Genomic DNA, 17,878 nt, shown 5'->3' on the forward strand with positions numbered 1-17,878 from the left:
AGAATGCCTGCTTTGATAGGTTACGTTGCCACAATTTGCTGCTCCTCTTTTAATATTCCAGCACTCCAGATCCAAGTATTATGCAAAGCAAAATTAATCAGCACCTGCATCTTTTAAAATAATAGAATTCATGAATTCTAAAGTTTTATCAGTGTTATTGTAGTTCTGATTGTCGTTAGTTCTTTATACCATTGTAGAAAAATATCTAATTGTAACAACTGTATTCCTATAGAGAACATATTACTTGAATTCAAACCCTAACAATGGCAATAGGATAACTGTCCTTGAATTTGAGCCTTTTGTGATACTTCAATAGGCTTACAATGTGCTGAATTAGCAGGCATATTAATGGCCAGATGCAGCACCAGCCCTTTCTTTTTACCCAAATCTTCTTATGCAAATACCCCATGAATCCAGTTCAAAGAGCTAGCTTTAAAATGAGCTTCTACACACATTCAGATGGGTCCTTTCACCACCAGCAAGGAGGCTTAGATAGAAAGTGACATGAGAAAAGTTTTGACACTTGTTTTTATAACTGAACATGATCTTGTTATCATAATCTGATACTGGTAACTGGCATGGTCTGGTTGTAGAATTTTAAGCCTTTAACAGCGGGAGGTAATCTCAGCCTTTGTTGGAGAATGTACTGAATTCTCTACTTGGGGAAAGCCATCAATGAGAATCCCAGTTCATGCTTTTTCAAACAAAACTTTTTCATGGTGAAAGCTTTTATCCTATGATAATTACTAAACTGATTGCAGTTGTGCCTCTAACATTAGCAAGCTCCCATCAAAGGTAAATAAGAAAAGGTTGCATTATTTTAGAATAAACAGATAAACAGTTTTTGTTTGCTTGTTGAACTATATGGTAATATGAGGGCTTTATTGAAAATGTTAATGTCCATCAGCATGTTCAGCTGGTTCGTAAAAGCTTATGGATATTGTGATCTTTCTATGGTATACTGTATCTTGGTGAGGGAGGGTGGTTTTAATGATTTAATTGTAAATTCATGAAAGACTTGGAAAGGAAAAGAAATAAAATAGTTACAACACATTGAATCAGTGTGGCTAAAGCTCTATTTCTTGAAGGATATTTTAAATGTGTCTGTTGCTTCACACAGATTCCATGATTTTGATGTACTTTTCAGTCTTTGAGTTTAAAAAAAAAAAAGGGAGGGGGGAATCTGCTGTTGACATTGCTTGTATAAACTACCTTCTTGTAGATATATTAAAGCACTACTTTTATTGCAGGATATTTTGAGCAAAGGATAAGGACAACTGAAAATTGATTCTTAGCTGGTGTAAGTAGCATAGTTTAATGGATTTCACTGGAGCCATGTGACTTTACCGCAGCTGAGGATCTGGTCCATAATGTTTTCAGCAGTTTCCATTATATGGAGTTGACAAACTGAGATAATTCCAAGTACCTGAGATTAAAACAAAAAGTGAGAAAAATTGGTGGTTCTTTTACCATTTCATTTAGGAAACCTAAACTCTTACGACTGCCCAATAATGTCTTATTATCAATCTGTTTACCATTTATAATATTTTTCTGAATTATTAAGCACTTCTAGCACGTGCTGCACGGTTAGAAAAAAGGAAGATGGTCCCTATTCCAAGATGCCTAATAAAATATATTAATAACGAAAAGCATGCCATTAACTGGGTTATCAGAGGATGGAACAGGGCAATACATAGGTTTTATATACATACACAAACTAGGAAAAATATTGTGGTCTGTGGTTGATAGGCCTCACAATAGAATACATTATTTACTTAATGGTAGCAATCATGATGAGTTCATTTAGTACTTCTATAGGGTTTTCTTTGCAATTCTGCATTAATTAGCAGACTCATAAGGAACTCAGTCAAGGCTCTCTTATTTAAGGGCTCTCAAAATTTAAGGACTCAGCTTCATGAGACAGATGCTTATTCTTTCATTGTAAACCTGCAAAATGAACACGTGCTGAAAAAAAGTGTAAAATAATGTGCAAATGTAACCCACACACCTTCTGGGTGTGGTGTTCTCCCATTTAGTGACACCAAGACCACTTAGGGAGAGTTAAATGAGTCTTCTCTACAGCCTTAGCTAACAGCCAGTTGGCTTTTAGCTCATGCAGTAGAGGCTCATGCACTAAGCTCCAGAGGTCCCCTTTTCAATCCCACCCACCGGTGACCGGGGTCTGTCAGCATTACACAAGTTCAGTTTGAACTTAGGCCTTGATCCTGCATTCTGATGTGTACAGCTCTACCCTTGCACCATCAGTCAAAGGGTGTGTCCAAGGAAAGCCAGTTGGACCATTGCTACCTTAGTCATAGAGTAAGTTTGCACATTATTATGCACGTTATAATGACCATGACAATTTACATCGGTTGAGGATCTGCCCCAAAGGTTGTGAATTCCATATGTGCAACCCCATATTTAGCCTCACTGAAGTCCATGGCTTGGGTGACTATATGTCCCATTTTGGCTGGGACAGTCCTCTTTTTCAGCTCTGTCCCGGCTGTCCCTACTTTTTCACCAAGAACTGGGCATTTGTCCTGGCTGCAAGGCAGAGCAGAGAGCAGCAGCTGCGACCAGGAGATCAGCTGAAGGCAGTGCTGCTTTCAGAGTTGACCCCCCGCAGGCGGCACGTACTTCGGTGGGTCAGCCCCAGCTGTGGGTGGCATGGGGCTCAGGTGCTCAACTCCAGCCCTGGGAGAGACTCAGTTTGGGGGGTCAGCCCCAGGGCAGCACAGGGCTCAGCATGAGGAGTGTGGCTCTGTCTAACCCTGTGTGTGGGGAGGGGGAAGGAGTGTTCAGGTGAGGCCTGGGCTGTCCTGTTTTCACATGAAGAAATATGGTCACCCTATCCATGGGGCTCCTCGCGTAGAATTGCAGAATCAGGCTTCTGAAGTAGATAGAACGCCATAATAGATCAGGGTCAATATATCTTAGCTGCGTGCACATGAGCAACTTATATAATAGAATGCCCTTGCCAGGGTTAGAATATTACACTTGGAAGAATGTATTTTTCAACATTTACTTGAAATATGTGTGAGAAGCTACACCCCATATTCTTCATAGATATATTGTTATAATATGATTATGGCATAACTATGACATGTTTTATGCATGATGGATTGTGTGAGGTATCATTAGAAAGATTATGATTTATTGAATATGATTATCCTATTTGTAGGGATGTATCATTTCTGTATCTAAAGTTAGGAATATTGACTATGTATCAATTACAAGTGGGTTTACACCTGGAGAATGCGGAGCAGACAGAATGCAGTCAGTGGGGATGGGCCATTAGGGAGAACAATAGGTCTTTGAAGATGCTAATCTCCCACCTTCTGAGGAGTTTCCTGGGATGCTACAAACAAGCTTTGACTCTTGGCTGCTTTGACACTGCAGGGTCATGTGATCATGTAACGTGGTACTTGACTCCATAATAGAATATCAGTATTTTTCCCCGGGGTGTGGAGGGAGAGAGAGGGGAGAACCACACTGGAAAACAAAGGGTTCCCACCATATGCAAAATCTATTTAAGACCAGGGAGTGACTTAATCAGAGTTCAGTCTTCACTGAATCCCCACCCAGGATGACTTCTGGAAACATCTAAGAAACAAAGACAAAACAGGGGAAGAGCTCAGCCCAGGCTGGAAAAGGGGTCTGGCCTGTGAAAGAAATGCCTAAAGCAACATTTAGGGTGAGAAATTACTACTTGTAACCAGTTTCTTTAGTGTATTCAGCTTAGTTTGGGTGTTTGTTCAGTAATCTGCTTTGATCTGTTTGCTATCCCTTATAATCACTTAAAATCGATCTTGTATAGTTAATAAACTGGTTTTTGTTTTCTCTAAAACCAGTTTGTGGAATTCATAACTGGGGGCCCAAAAAGCTGTGCATATCTTCCTCCACATTGAGGGAGGGGGCGAATTTAATGAGCTTATACTGTACAATTCTCTGTGCAGTGCAAGACAATACAATTTTGGGTTTACACTCCAGAGGAGGTGTGCACTTGAGTACTGGGAAATCCCCGAGTTGAGTCTTCACACACACAGCTGATCTCCGTGTCTGTGTCTTTCTGCAGCTGCATGTGTCCCTACCTGTGTGTGTGCTGGAGGAGGCTTGAGGGCCTGGCTCAGCAGGACAGTGTAAGGGAGCCCAGGTTGGTGGAATAGGTGGGCTCAGTGGTACCCCAGTAAATCAGGTGGCACCCTGGGGGGGGGGGACCCGTCACAATGTGCTTAAGTCCCATTGACTTAAAGTTAAGCACATGCTGAAATGCTTTGCTGGATATGGATGGACCTGAGCATGTATATAAATTCTCTGCTAAACTGGGGCATAAATGACACTTAAGTAGTGGATAAGTCTTGTGCTGGACCCATTGACAGCGTGAATTTCACCCCCAAAAGAATAAAAGTTCAATTCCCGGCTCGGAAATAATGGCTCAGTGCCTGCTCAGTTATTTCTTTTTCACGCACATGAGATTTTATTTAAGCACTTAGTTTTAAAATCTCCTTCAAGGTTGCAGCTTAGTATGCCGTGGGCCCTGTGAGTAAACCAGTGTGTTTTTTTTTTAACTACAGGTGTTCACCCAGCAGTAACATTGCACTGTACTACATTCCAACCATCACACACACAAAAGGAACTAAACTCTCAGAATATGCCAACGTTTCCGGTCTCCGTGCCTTCATCAGGGCTGAGATGTTAGTATATTCTGCTAAATCCAAGACGACAATAAAAGCATCATGAGAAGGAAGAGTGGAATTGTTTCTCTGACAACTGGAGTGCAGTGAGGCTTCCCTGTTTGAAGAACAGCTGTAAATACCCTCGAATCCCCCATCACACTCGGTGCTATGTAGATAGTAACACCGGCGCTCTTTCTCAAACAGCACAACTATCATTGTGCTCCATTTGCTAATGGTTTATAGACTCTCTCGGCCTTAGTTACTTTTCGGCTATTATACGTGTGGTACCCTTATCGCAAAACCAAGCAGAACTTTGGCAAAAATCTTCCCCCTCCCTCTGCTATTTCAAAACAACATTCCTCCTTATATTACAGATTGTGTAGAATATTGCTATCCAGGGTGAACTTTGCACATGGCAACTGGTTCAAACTTAAAGTAACCTCTCCAGACTCACACAGGAAAGCTATGGAGAGCTTGAAAATAGAACTCAGATCATCTGATTGTACTTTAGTGATACACATTCGACTGACTTGTAACAATCGGGGGAATCAGGAAGGGAGAATGATTTCCTGAATTATCATTCATATTTCTTCAGTGTACCTGCCCCAAGGGCACTTGCACAGAGGTGTAAAACCTATGAGATGACAACCCAATGCATAACACTATAGTTCTGCTTCACAAGGATTGGCAGGAATTCTTGAGTCCATGCTAAGAGGCTCCTCCCCACATCCCATGTGCCTGTGGAGTGGGATAGCAGTGGGATAGTAGATCAGTGGACCTACCAGCCGCTGCTCCTTCCAAAATGCCTGGAGCACCTGAAAAATAGATCCCTTGCAGATCCACAACCGAGGCCGGAGAGGGTTCCTACTGCCACCATCACCACAAAACTCCCTGTGTAATGCCCATGCACTCTAGCTTGGTGAAAAAGGCAAGATTTACCCTAAATGTTTAGTTGCCTTGAGCATAAATACCTGGGGAGTGGAGTTGGGCTATTAGTCTAATGCCTGACTAGTGCACTGCCAGAGAAGAGATCAGAGTTTGGATCTTGAGTGGTTTCAGCTGGCAGCAGCTGGAATACTACAAAGGCAGATGTGCAGCCCAGAGGTGGAGGGAATGAGTCATACCACTGCTTAGGGCAGCCTCACAAATAGGCATAGTGTTTAGCAGGCCAATGGAAAGCCAAAGATGGAAGAAGTGTGGGAGAGAAGAGCACGTTAATCTGGATCTTTGAGGAAGGATGGAAGGAAAAAAATCTGCACATGTTACGGTATGTCAAGTCCCTGCGAATTCCTTATTGAACACCAAAAAACATGTAAAATTATGTTCATGCTATTGATACTGTTATTGTATTGGTTGAACCAAAGCATGACACATTTTCTGCTTGGTAAGTAAAACAGATGGTAGATATAATAGACATCCCTAGCCAATTACATTTTAAATCTTGGTTTTCAGATTTAGATCTGTTGTAGATGTTATAATTAACCCTGGTTGGAATACATAGTAGGACGCCTGACTAATCTAATTGCCTTCTATGATGAGATAACTGGCTCTGTGGATGAAGGGAAAGCAGTGGACATGTTTTTCCTTGACTTGAGCAAAGCTTTTGACACTGTCTCCCACAGTATTCTTGCCAGCAAGTTAAAGAAGTATGGGCTGGATGAATGGACTATAAGGTGGATAGAAAGCTGGCTAGATTGTCGGGCTCAACGGGTAGTGATCAATGGCTCCATGTCTAGTTGGCAGCCGGTATCAAGCAGAGTGCCCCAAGGGTCGGTCCTGGGGCCGGTTTTGTTCAATATCTTCATAAATGATCTGGAGGATGGTGTGGATTGCACCCTCAGCAAGTTTGCAGATGACACTAAACTGGGAGGAGAGGTAGATACGCTGGAGGGTAGGGATAGGATACAGAGGGACCTAGACAAATTGGAGGATTGGGCCAAAAGAAATCTGATGAGGTTCAACAAGGACAAGTGCAGAGTCCTGCACTTAGGACGGAAGAATCCAATGCACCACTACAGACTAGGGACTGAATGGCAGAAAAGGACCTAGGGGTTACAGTGGACGAGAAGCTGGATATGAGTCAACAGTGTGCCATTGTTGTCAAGAAGGCCAATGGCATTTTGGGATGTATAAGTAGGGGTATTGCCAGCAGATCGAGGGACGTGATCGTTCCCCTCTATGCGACATTGGTGAGGCCTCATCTGGAGTACTGTGTCCAGTTTTGGGCCCCACACTACAAGAAGGATGTGGAAAAATTGGAAAGAGTCCAGTGGAGGGCAACAAAAATGATTAGGGGACTGGAACACATGACTTATGAGGAGAGACTGAGGGAACTGGGGATGTTTAGTCTACAGAAGAGAAGAATGAGGGGGGATTTGATAGCTGCTTTCAACTACCTGAAAGGGGGTTCCAAAAAGGATGGCTCTAGACTGTTCTCAGTGGTAGCAGATGACAGAACAAGGAGTAATGGTCTCAAGTTGCAGTGGGGGAGATTTAGGTTGGATATTAGGAAAAACCTTTTCACTAGGAGGGTGGTGAAACACTGGAATGCGTTACCTAGGGAGGTGGTGGAATTTCCTTCCTTAGAAGTTTTTAAGGTCAGGCTTGACAAAGCCCTGGCTGGGATGATTTAATTGGGGATCGGTCCTGCTTTGAGCAGGGGGTTGGACTAGATGACCTCCTGAGGTCCCTTCCAACCCTGATATTCTATGATTCTATGATTTTGGTATCCAAGAGAAATGTCCCTGCTTAAGAAGAAATCATCTTCCTAAATTATTGAGTTGTGTGTAATCCCCTTAATCATTTATCAATTCCTTGATTTTATACCACTTTATAGCACATGTACTTCTAACTGCTTCATACCCCCATCTGTATGTCTGTATTACTTTTTCTTTCTCTGTCCCTGTCTATGGTGTGTTGAGCACTGTTTTCACAGTCATAAGGGCATTAGCAAAAGTACCAGTTTCCCATAGTCACTGTCAGAATGGTAGAGTATGGTGAAAGATATACATATACAGAGGAAAATACATAGTGATATGCATGTATGTAGATGGATGGATGGATGCATATATGTACAAATAAATAGCATATTCACAGTGTGGACATATAAATTTATCTGAAACGTCCCAGGTTTTTGAAATATTCTGACTAATAGCCTGGATAATGAATACAAATGCAGTGCAAGCTGAATATGTAGAATGGTGTGTTCCCAGCTGTCTACAGAGAGGAAAGGAGGAGAATTAACATAGGATTATCGTATTTTACATATGGACATGCTTGCCAATCCTTTTAAGAGTCCTTTAGGACAGATCTACAGTCTAAGCATTTGGAAGGAAGAATCACTAACTACAGGTTGTTCAAGCTGCTTGGTCATCACCCTTTGGCTTTTTTCGATGAGTGATGTTTCTGTGCATGATCAGGAACCTGTTATACAATGAAATGAGTCATTTTTAATTTTTTCAAAAATGTCATAGAATCGTAGAATCCCAGGGCTGGAAGGGACCTCAGGAGGTCATCTAGTCCAACCCCCTGCTCAAAGCAGGGCCAATCCCCAAGTTTTGCCCCAGATCCCAAATGGCTTCCTCGAGGATTGAACTCACAACCCTGGGTTTAGCAGGCCACTGCTCAAACCACTGAGCTATCCCTCCCCCCATCGAAAGAAAGCATTCCATAATCTAGCCTAAAACTTCAGCAAGCTTTCATTGGGTTAACAAATCCATGGTTTAGTTATGGAAGTGAAAAATGCATCTACAATATTTCTACTTACTCTTTCACTACAGTACCTTTAAAATAGCCAAAAACCTTGTTTTCCAAGTGTATAATAAATATATTGCATGATTCATCCTTCAGCACATTTCAAAAAATCCATTTGTTAAAGGTGTTATCTGGGTACTACAAAGCACTTATGACTGTTCACCTAGTCATGTTTCTCAGTTGGTTGAACATTCAGATACCTCTGCTGTTACAGACGTACCTTGTGTAGTAGAACATCCAATTGAATGATCTTAGTGCACTCGTTGGTAGGTTGGGGGAGCATTTGTTTTCTTTTTTGGTATAAAATATAGTACATTTACTGGGGGGCTGGAGGTGTCACAAACTTTATAGCTTGTGTGTAACAAACTTATTGAACACACTCCCCTGCCTATGCTTTCCGGACAACTTGTCTGCATAATACTAAGATCTGCAGACTGTATATATCATCTGAGTGGCTCACAGGAACACTTTATGCGATCGACTGTCCCCTGTGCTAGAGCTCTGCTTGGTGTGGGAGGGGATAGGGCTTCAGGGATTGCTTCCAGGCAGCTTTTCAGTTATGCCAGTGATGCAGAATCCTTTATACCCTAGGCCTCAAGATTACTCTGTCAGAGAAGACTTTGCCAGGTCCCCTGCCTGCCCCCTCCCATCCTGACACACCCCCTATGCCGGAGGAGTGGGTTTAGAAGATGTACAACATGGCTGCTTTGCAGATAAGAACATAAGAATGGCCATGCTGGGTCAAACCAATGGTCCATCTAGCCCAGTATCCTGTCTTCCAACAGTGGCCAGTGCCAGATGTACCAGCAAAGAGTCCCTTTCTTTTTTTACTGGGTAGTTGCAGACAGATTATGCAACTGAGGGCTGCAAAGAGGCCATTACCCAGTTTGAGAATCTGGCCATATGATTCCAACACAAAAGCCATATGTTGTGCAGCAGTTGAGTTGGCTCAAGTACAATCACCACCAACCCAAATGTCAAATAACTAGGAAATCAACTGTGAAGTGGAGTCAAAACACTATGCAGCAACCAATGAATGAAAATTTACTTCATCTGGCCCCATTCAATTTAGGTGCAACATCCATCATATTTGTAAACAAGCCTTCCCCCATAGCAACCTTTACTCTGCCCCGTGACGCCACCATCATATGATTTTCAATTCTTTACTCCTTTCTTACCAGAGCCATTTTTTAAAAGCCATTATTCTTAGTGGACTTCATCCTGGAAGGTGCGGAGCACTTTTATCTGACATTGAACTCAGTGGGATTTGAGGATGCTCTGGAATTGCACGAAGGAAGTGCTCCATGCTAAAGATGGGCAAGAAATGTTTTTTCCCATTCCAGAAAAGTTTTGAGGGTTTTGAAATATTTTTCCTGTGCCAAATCAGGATGAAAATTTGATATCTCAAAACTTTTAATGAAGGGATAATCCACAAAAAAATGTGGATTTTTGTCCATTGTAATATTTCATTTGGATTTTGACCTCTTAATTTTTTAATTCTTTTGTATAAACTAAAATTTTGAAATGTAAAGTCCTTTTGAACCAGAAAATATTTTTTTAAAAAAATCAAAACATGATTTTTTTTAACAATTTTTAACTTTTGTCAAAAAAAATTTTGCATCAGGAGAGTCATTGAAACTAACCTTTTCCCCCAAAGAGTTTTGATTTTGACAAATCAGCATTTTCTGATGAAAAAACATTTAATTGGAAAATTTCTAACCAGCTCCACTCAGAACCTTGCAGATTCAAGTATGTCAATAAGTAATATTAATTGTAATCATGCATCTAATGTGGCTGTCACAATTCTGAGACGGATATATCTGTTTTCAGCTGTTTTCTCAGCTTTCATACAAGCACACATTATAGAATTATATATATGTTTGTTCTTCCCTTGGTAAATTATTTCAGAGCCGTGCACATAAAATTAAGGAACTTACAGTATTTTTTTAAAACACAACAATGAGCTCAAATGTGTTTAGAACTCAACCATGTGAAATTGCATCAGGCAATGACTCAGTCTGGGTCAGTTCTCAGCTGCTGTGAGTTCTCACCCAAATCTTTGTTAAATCAGTTTTGGTTAATTTTGATTTATAGATGCATCATAAAATTACAAGGCTGAACCAACAAAGGATCTGCTGCCTTTCGGGAAGCACAAGCCCTGGAAGTTGGTGGATGTTGGCTCTGCAGCAGGCCAATCTATCTAGGGCTTAAGTCAGCCTGTAATAGAAACAAAAATTAAAACAACCCCCTAAACTCTCTAGTTCCACATTGAGGAGATACTGATCTACCAGGAGCAGGGAGAGCTCATGACAGTAAGGCCCCCTGTCTCCTGCACTGCACAGCTCAAATTGGCCTTTCACCCTCTTTTCTTCCCATAATTAAACTACACAACCTGCAGTTGTTTCAGCCCTGTATAAAAAGAGGTTGAAAGACTAATTCCAGCCTCCTGATTGATTCCTATCTATGGGGAAGAAAAGCCTGCTCCCAGACCTCAACCACAGGAATTGTTCGTGTATAGGGACAATTTCCCATTCATTGACTGATGTTTAGTGGAGGGTCGGGGAGTCTGTCTCTCTCTGCCCATCATTGTGGTACCAGCTTCTGTCCCTGATTCACAGAGTGGTGAGTAGACTTGGCCCATCAATAGAAAATAAAAGGACCCACTCTCCTCCACCATCCCAATCACTTTTTTGGAGTGAGTGGGCCTGGAGGGAGGAGTTCAGATGAATCCGTGAGACAGATACCATGGTGTCTTTGGGCTGCCTGACTCCATTAAATATCTTTCTTGTTTGAACAGCAATGATTTCACACTGTGATATCACAGGACACAATAAGCCTTAAGCCTGGTCGCAGTATATTGCAATAGGACTGTCTGGAGGCTGAAAGGATGCTTTTTATAAGGTGGCAATTTCAGGCAGTCATGAAATCAGTGGAGGCCATTAAGGGGTATCTTTTTTTTCTGAATGAGGAGTAGTCTCTCTCTAGCAGCCCAAGAAAGTTTCATGAGGTCTAGAAGCCACAAAGAAAAGTTCAGGAGGAATTCTGGTGAGTGCTGAAATTTTTACAAAACTTCACATTTAAAATAACTGAGTTAAACCCTATAATATAAGCTGAATTTCCTCACTGACTGATGACAGTTCTAGTGAATATACACAGCATAACCCTGATTAACTGAAACTTTTGGTTTACTGAGGTTCATTTACATTGACAGTCATGCATCTTCCAAGCACTCTGAAGAAGTGAGGTGGCCAGTAGACTTTCACATATATGCTCCAGGGTTGGAAACCCCAACTTAAATGAGCTCAGACTTAGATTCATAGCTTTTAAAGCCAGAAAGGACCATTACACCACCTAGTCAGATCTCTTGCACTTCACAGATCATAGAATTTCACCTGGTTACCTTTGTATTGAGTCCCAATACCTTGTGTTTCACTCAAGCGTGTCTCCCGGAAAGTCATCTAGTCTTGATTCAGAGATGTCAAGAAATGATAGTTTATTACAATGGTTAATCCTCAAAGCATCTGGGGCTGACTTCCTCAATCAGTTTGAACCTCTATCTGAAGTTTTCAGATGTTCCCCTTCCCACCCCAAATATATAGAAACATGAGGTTTCACTGTAGAAAGTATATTTACACATAAATAGTATTTTGATTATACAAAATACCAATAAAATATTGTTCCAATCTCATGTCTACAAAGAACCTCAAATATTCTGTGCAATACAATCAAGCCTGGGCAATCCTTTTTTTAGCTGGATGTGGGTATCCATAAACTTATATGGGGGGGGGTGGTTTGTGGAGAAGTTTAAATTGCTGAGATGACAAATCAAGTCTTCTCAAGAGGCTCTGTATTTTTGCAAGGTTTGTCCACATTAGCATGCACAATATGGCACCACTTTGCAATGAAAACAACTGTAGACTTAATGGCAGAGTCTTAGTAGCAATGGAAATGTGACTGAACTGGCAAATAAAGAGTCAGGAGAAAAACATGGCATTTGAGTATTTTGTGTCTTTGCATATGAAGATCATGATGTGATGGGTCAAATTAAAAGCCTTCTAGCAAATCCTCAGCTAATGTAAATCAGTAAGTCAATGGAGCTATGTCAGTGTAAGTCAAAGGAGCTACACTGATTTATACCAGATGAGGATTTGGGCCCCAAAACTTTTATTGTTAAGAAGGTGTATTATGCATGATTGGTTCATGGTTTTCTCTTTTTATGTTTTCACTTTGCCCACACTTTTAATCTTTGCCATATTTTTAATATGAAGGTTAAACATTCTTAAGTCTCATGTTTCCTATATATTTTTAATCAACTTCAAAATATGTACCATTTTTATTTGCTATCTAAGATGAAATCGTGGCACACTGAAGTCAATGGGAGTTTTGCCATGTTGTGAGGCCAGTGTTTCATCCCTAACTTTTTTCTTTTTTGATTTCTATTGTTAGTATTATTGGCCATCATTTTGAAAAGTGATTAGTGATTTTTTTTGAAGCCCAGCTCAAGATAACTAAAAACTGCTTGATTATCTGAGCGTGGGTCTTCAGAAGTTTGCGACATCTAAAGATGGACAACCAAATATTGATACATCCAAAACCACTCGTGACTTTTGAAAAAAGTCTTTATGATTATTTGAGAAATGTGAGGGACTCTAATTTACCTTTTTTATGTACAAATACAGCATTTGGAATTTAGATATGCTGTAGAACATAAAGTATGTTTTTAAAATTGCATTGGAAAATTAATGAAAATATCCTTAATGTACTTAATACTAGGAATGATGCTATTTCAGTTTGTTTTGTGTATTAGAGCTTCCAGTTTTGGACAACAAAATAAGCATTTCAGTTTTAACGGACTACCAGTGCTGTTCGCCTAATCTTCTCCTCACAATAATGTGAAACCAACACCAATTTCCTAGATGATGACAAAGACGGAGATTTATTATGTAAATTAATCAGTAAATACATTGCATTGAATTGTTATGAAAATAAGAAGACTGATAATAATAATAATAATAAATGAGAAGACTCAAAAGAAGACTAATATCCTTATTAATTCTGAGAGAGTTTTCAAAAGCCCCTGAGTTAGGAGTTTGTCTGATTTTTCCCTGTGTCACCCCTTCTGTCTGATTTTATCTTGACCTATGTTGTGTCATGTTAGATAAACTTCATCTTTTCTATGGAAGACCTTACAAACACAATATCCATCCACAGGACTAAATCCACCCAGTGCAGCTCCTTCAAATTTGACAGGCAGTTTTAAATTCTGCCATTGATTTAGGGGCTTTTATGCACCTGATGCTAGAAAAGGATTGCCTTGGTGGCAGAGCTCCCACAGGCCCACACAGCCTGAACAGAGGCTTGTGACCTGGAGTTGTCTCAGATGCACTAAATTCTACATGAGGAGAATTCTCTGCTGGACCCCTGTGGCTGGATTACAGCCCCTTTGCACCACTAAAGTAGTGCAAAGGGACCGCAATCAGGCTATGGAATCCAAAAGTCCAACTTGGCTTCAGCAACATTTTCCTGTCCAGTATTGACACAACAAATGGCTTCTCAAATTGAGTAGAGTTTAACCAAGGCTGTGAAATGTGGGCATATATTCCAACATGAGAGCTCTCATCTATAGGGCACGGGTTCCATGCTTAGTGTGCTTATTTCATAAATTGGTAGCTAACAAGGTTTATCTCTTTAAGGCATTTTTTCCAGATTTCATATAATTTTTGTAGCTCTTTTTAACCCCTCTCTAATTTATCAACCTCTTTTTTGAGCTGTGAACATCACAAGTGGGTACAAAGTTCCACCAATGGTTTTGACCTCAGCATTGCTGTTCACAGAGATAATATACTCCCACTTGATAGTCCTCAGTATGGGCAATGCTCTTCCAGCTCTTATCTGGTATCTGAGTTATGGGAATAAATAGGAAGGTTGGGGCATGTTTGTGGGTGTGTTCAGACAATTAATCTTTTTCTGTGTGTGGTGCATTTGGGAACTGTCGCACACTTTCCCCACGTTAACTTCCAGCTGCTTGTGAGGTCAAAAAAAAAAGGAGGGTTCTCTCTAAACTGTGAGCCTTACCATAACTTTTTTGAAATTAACTAGAAACTGACAACATTACTTCCATCAAACACCTTGCTGACTTAATGGAAAACATGCTGTTTTGCAATCTCAGCCATGATAGCTGCTCAGGGTGGAAGGAGAACTTATCCTGCCAGGATGGCTCCATAGGCAAAATTTTCATCATGGTTACTTTCTTGGCTTGCAATATCTCTTCCACCTCTCTGCTTCTGCCAAAATCTTAGTTCTCAGTAAACAAAAATTCTGTGTAGTCGAGGGCTCCAATTGTGATAGTTTATCAGAGACTTTGGGCTTTTGTTCTGAAAATTAACTACAAAATCCCTAGATAAGTATAAAAATTCGAACCCTGTCATTTGGGTTCAAAGTTTTAAAAAAAAACTTAAATAAAACATGCAAGTCATGAAGCACTGTATAAATTCCTGTCTTGTTTATGCCAGTACCATCCACTGCAATAAACCTAGGGAAGGTTTCTAAGTATGAGCAAGAAATGGTGCAATACATAGGCATGTGTCTATCCCCATAAATTTCTCTCCTACAAATTAAAAACCCAATAAATGAAAACTATCCAGATGCACTGGTAATAAATGAAAGGCTGACTTAATGTCTGGCTCGGCCATTAATGAGCTTTTCTTACACTCCCTAATCATCTTGATTGCCTTGTTGAATGGAGCATATGACACAGAACCTTGCGCAGAATCTAAATAGCCCGTCACTCACTTTCATTCTTTGTAGGGTAAGTGATTCAGTTCTGGCACCTTTTCAAATGGCCACTCTTAAAATGGACATAATATTCTTAACTTAAACTCGTTTTCAGTCTAAATCTCTCCTAAATCTAACACCAATTTTCTGTAATGTATAATGGTACAGGCATGGAAACCCTCTAAAGCCATGGAAACTCTCTAAAAAGTAACCATTTTGCCTTCTCGCCTATGGATGAAATTCACTCAACTGCAGAGTTGACAGCACACGTCTCTAGCTGTTACTTTAGGCCCATTTAAAACCTTAATCTGCAATTTTTAACCAAATATTCACTACCTTTGCTTATTATAGATACCTATTTTATCATTTTGATAAGAATTTTTCAATAAGGACCAAAAGTTATTATTGTCTTAAGACTATTTGGGTCGTCTGTGTGAGCTGAATTTGTGGCCTTGTTTCAGTTTACAGGGGCCCACATGACAAAAAAAGACTATCCTGGAAGCTTATTACTATTATTAGCCTGTTGGCAATCTGAGCAGGAAGGCCGAGGTTAGAATGGATTTGGAAAGGGAAAAGATTGAGTGAATATTGAAGACTAAACAACTCTTGAGTGAGGAATGGCAAGGAGAGTGCACAGGGAGGGGCAACAGACAGACTACAGAAGGAGGAAAGAGTGAGACGAGGAAGGAGAATGAGGACGAAAGAGGTAGCGGCTAGAGAAGCGAGTCATAACAACAGAAAAATGGGAGCAAAATGGATTCTTGCTCTGTGTGCACATGTTTGCTACTTGTGCTTGCATCTCTGAGCAGGTTAACAATGGGGGCTGGCAGAGACATATCCATTGTGTCAAGCAAGTGGGAAAGAATAGACTCCCGATGATCAGAGGAATTTTGGAGAGTCATCAGGCACATCTCTGCTTTAAAGCACATTGCCAATTGCCATTGCTTTGTTAAGACAACAGGAGGACATCCTAATCTAGTGAGATTTAATTTTCAGCTTTTGTCAGTTGTTTGAAATTTGGTCAAGGCGTTAATTTCTGACAAGATCAAGGGGCTCTTTGCTAACTAGTCTGGCAGGCAAAACCATTAAAACTCATTTACGCTTAAAGTGGCATGTAACAAACCCAGTGCAGAAAGGTAGATTTCTGTCTAGATATGTGAGTCTAAGGTGAGTGTCAAGAGTCCTGAGCTAACCTTCCTCTAATTTTAGCACCTCAGCATTTATATGTCATTCCACGTAGTTGCAGAATATTAAATGAGGGCAAGTTTTAATCAAATATCGTTTATCAAAAGCTTGTCAACCTAGCAGGAAAATCCATTATGCCAGGCAGCCTCCAAGGGCACACAGGTTTCTCCAGTGCCACTAAGATGATGTAAAACATTTCTCATAGAATTGAGCGAAAATGTAACCAGGCATTGTTTTTAAGTAAAATGTATTATTTACTTAATTAAATACAACTTTTACAAACATGACTGAGGTCCTTATGGACTTGACTAGAAAGTACCAAAGATTTTTGATTTATCTGTTCAGTAATCTAGGATTAAACATAGATTTCTTAGGCTTAATGAACTCGGCTGTATGGATTGGAATAATCCATAATGCAGATACTCTTTAAGAGAATCAGAAGTACTGAGTACTTTAGATTTTTAACTTACTGCTCTTTACTTGTTAACATTGTTTTATACGCTTGGATAAAAGTTGGATTTCATTTTAATAGAAAGTTATTTTACTTCTTCAAAGCAGCATCACACACACAAAGAGGTTAGGACATGTAGTATTTAAACAGGAACACAGGATAGCTTGTTTAAAGTGAGAAAGGGTGTTAGGCTTTGTGAACTATAAAAACAATTCATTGTTAAAATAAGAGTTAAATTTATCATTTTAGCAATCTTCCAGATTAAACGGCCAAGCTTGCCCCCCTAACATGACGTCATATTGTTTACATAAAAGAACCATTTTAGAGCACAATCTTGAGTTGGAACAAGTTATTTAATGTGGCAAGAATTCATAAAGAATTCTTAGAAGTCTTAGTTTTAGCCTAGCTGAAAGGAAGTCAAAACAAAACATTTATAGTATATGTGAACCATATGCTTTAAACATTGCTTCTATTTAGGGTTTCTTTTTCGAGCCAAAAGTATGAAAAGATCAATGAAGTAGGTTAGTACAGGAGGAAAAAAATATACTTAGATAAAGATATGTTTATAAAACAAATGGAATACCTACATTCATTCCAGCAGTAAACATAAGTCCTCTATAGCTAAATGTTTCAGCATTTTCTATTTAAACCTGTTTTTGCAGATGCTTAAAAAAGACGCGGCCAACAATCTTCTTCAACTATTCTGGTAAATTTTGGATGCCCACTTTGTAAAACCCCTTCATTGGCTGCTTCTGGCCTTATTTCCTCATATAAAATTCCAGTTAAAATGAAAGTCAATGAGAGTTTTGCTTTGGGTGATTAGCATGATAAGACATGATAGTGTTCTGTCCAGGGTGCAGTTGTTATAGAAGCACTGGGATTTTTTATTATATCCTACTGTAATTGGCTAATGCATAATGCACCAGCACTGTAAAAGGTGGAAGTTAGCATTTTAATGTCTTTAGGAAACAAACAAGCCTGGCTCCATGTGTCTGTTATAACCAGCTCTGTTTCAGAGAATGATGTCATGATGTCTGGT

General features: G+C 40.0%; 1 protein-coding gene across 1 annotated transcript in view; it reads left to right on the forward strand.

Annotated features, from left to right (window-relative positions):
- The window catches only part of LOC311528901 (uncharacterized protein), a gene marked incomplete at its 5' end in the record, with an annotated part of 229,539 nt that extends 225,408 nt beyond the window's left edge, over positions 1–4,131 (forward strand). Inside the window, 2 exons of the mRNA XM_084644396.1 lie at positions 1,251–1,300; positions 4,076–4,131. The remainder of the gene's footprint in view (positions 1–1,250; positions 1,301–4,075) is intronic.
- Between the last annotated feature and the right edge of the window lie 13,747 nt (positions 4,132–17,878).

The sequence above is a fragment of the Lepidochelys olivacea genome, assembly GCF_965140295.1.
Source record: "Lepidochelys olivacea isolate rLepOli2 genome assembly, chromosome: 12".
NCBI classification, from domain to species: domain Eukaryota; kingdom Metazoa; phylum Chordata; order Testudines; family Cheloniidae; genus Lepidochelys; species Lepidochelys olivacea.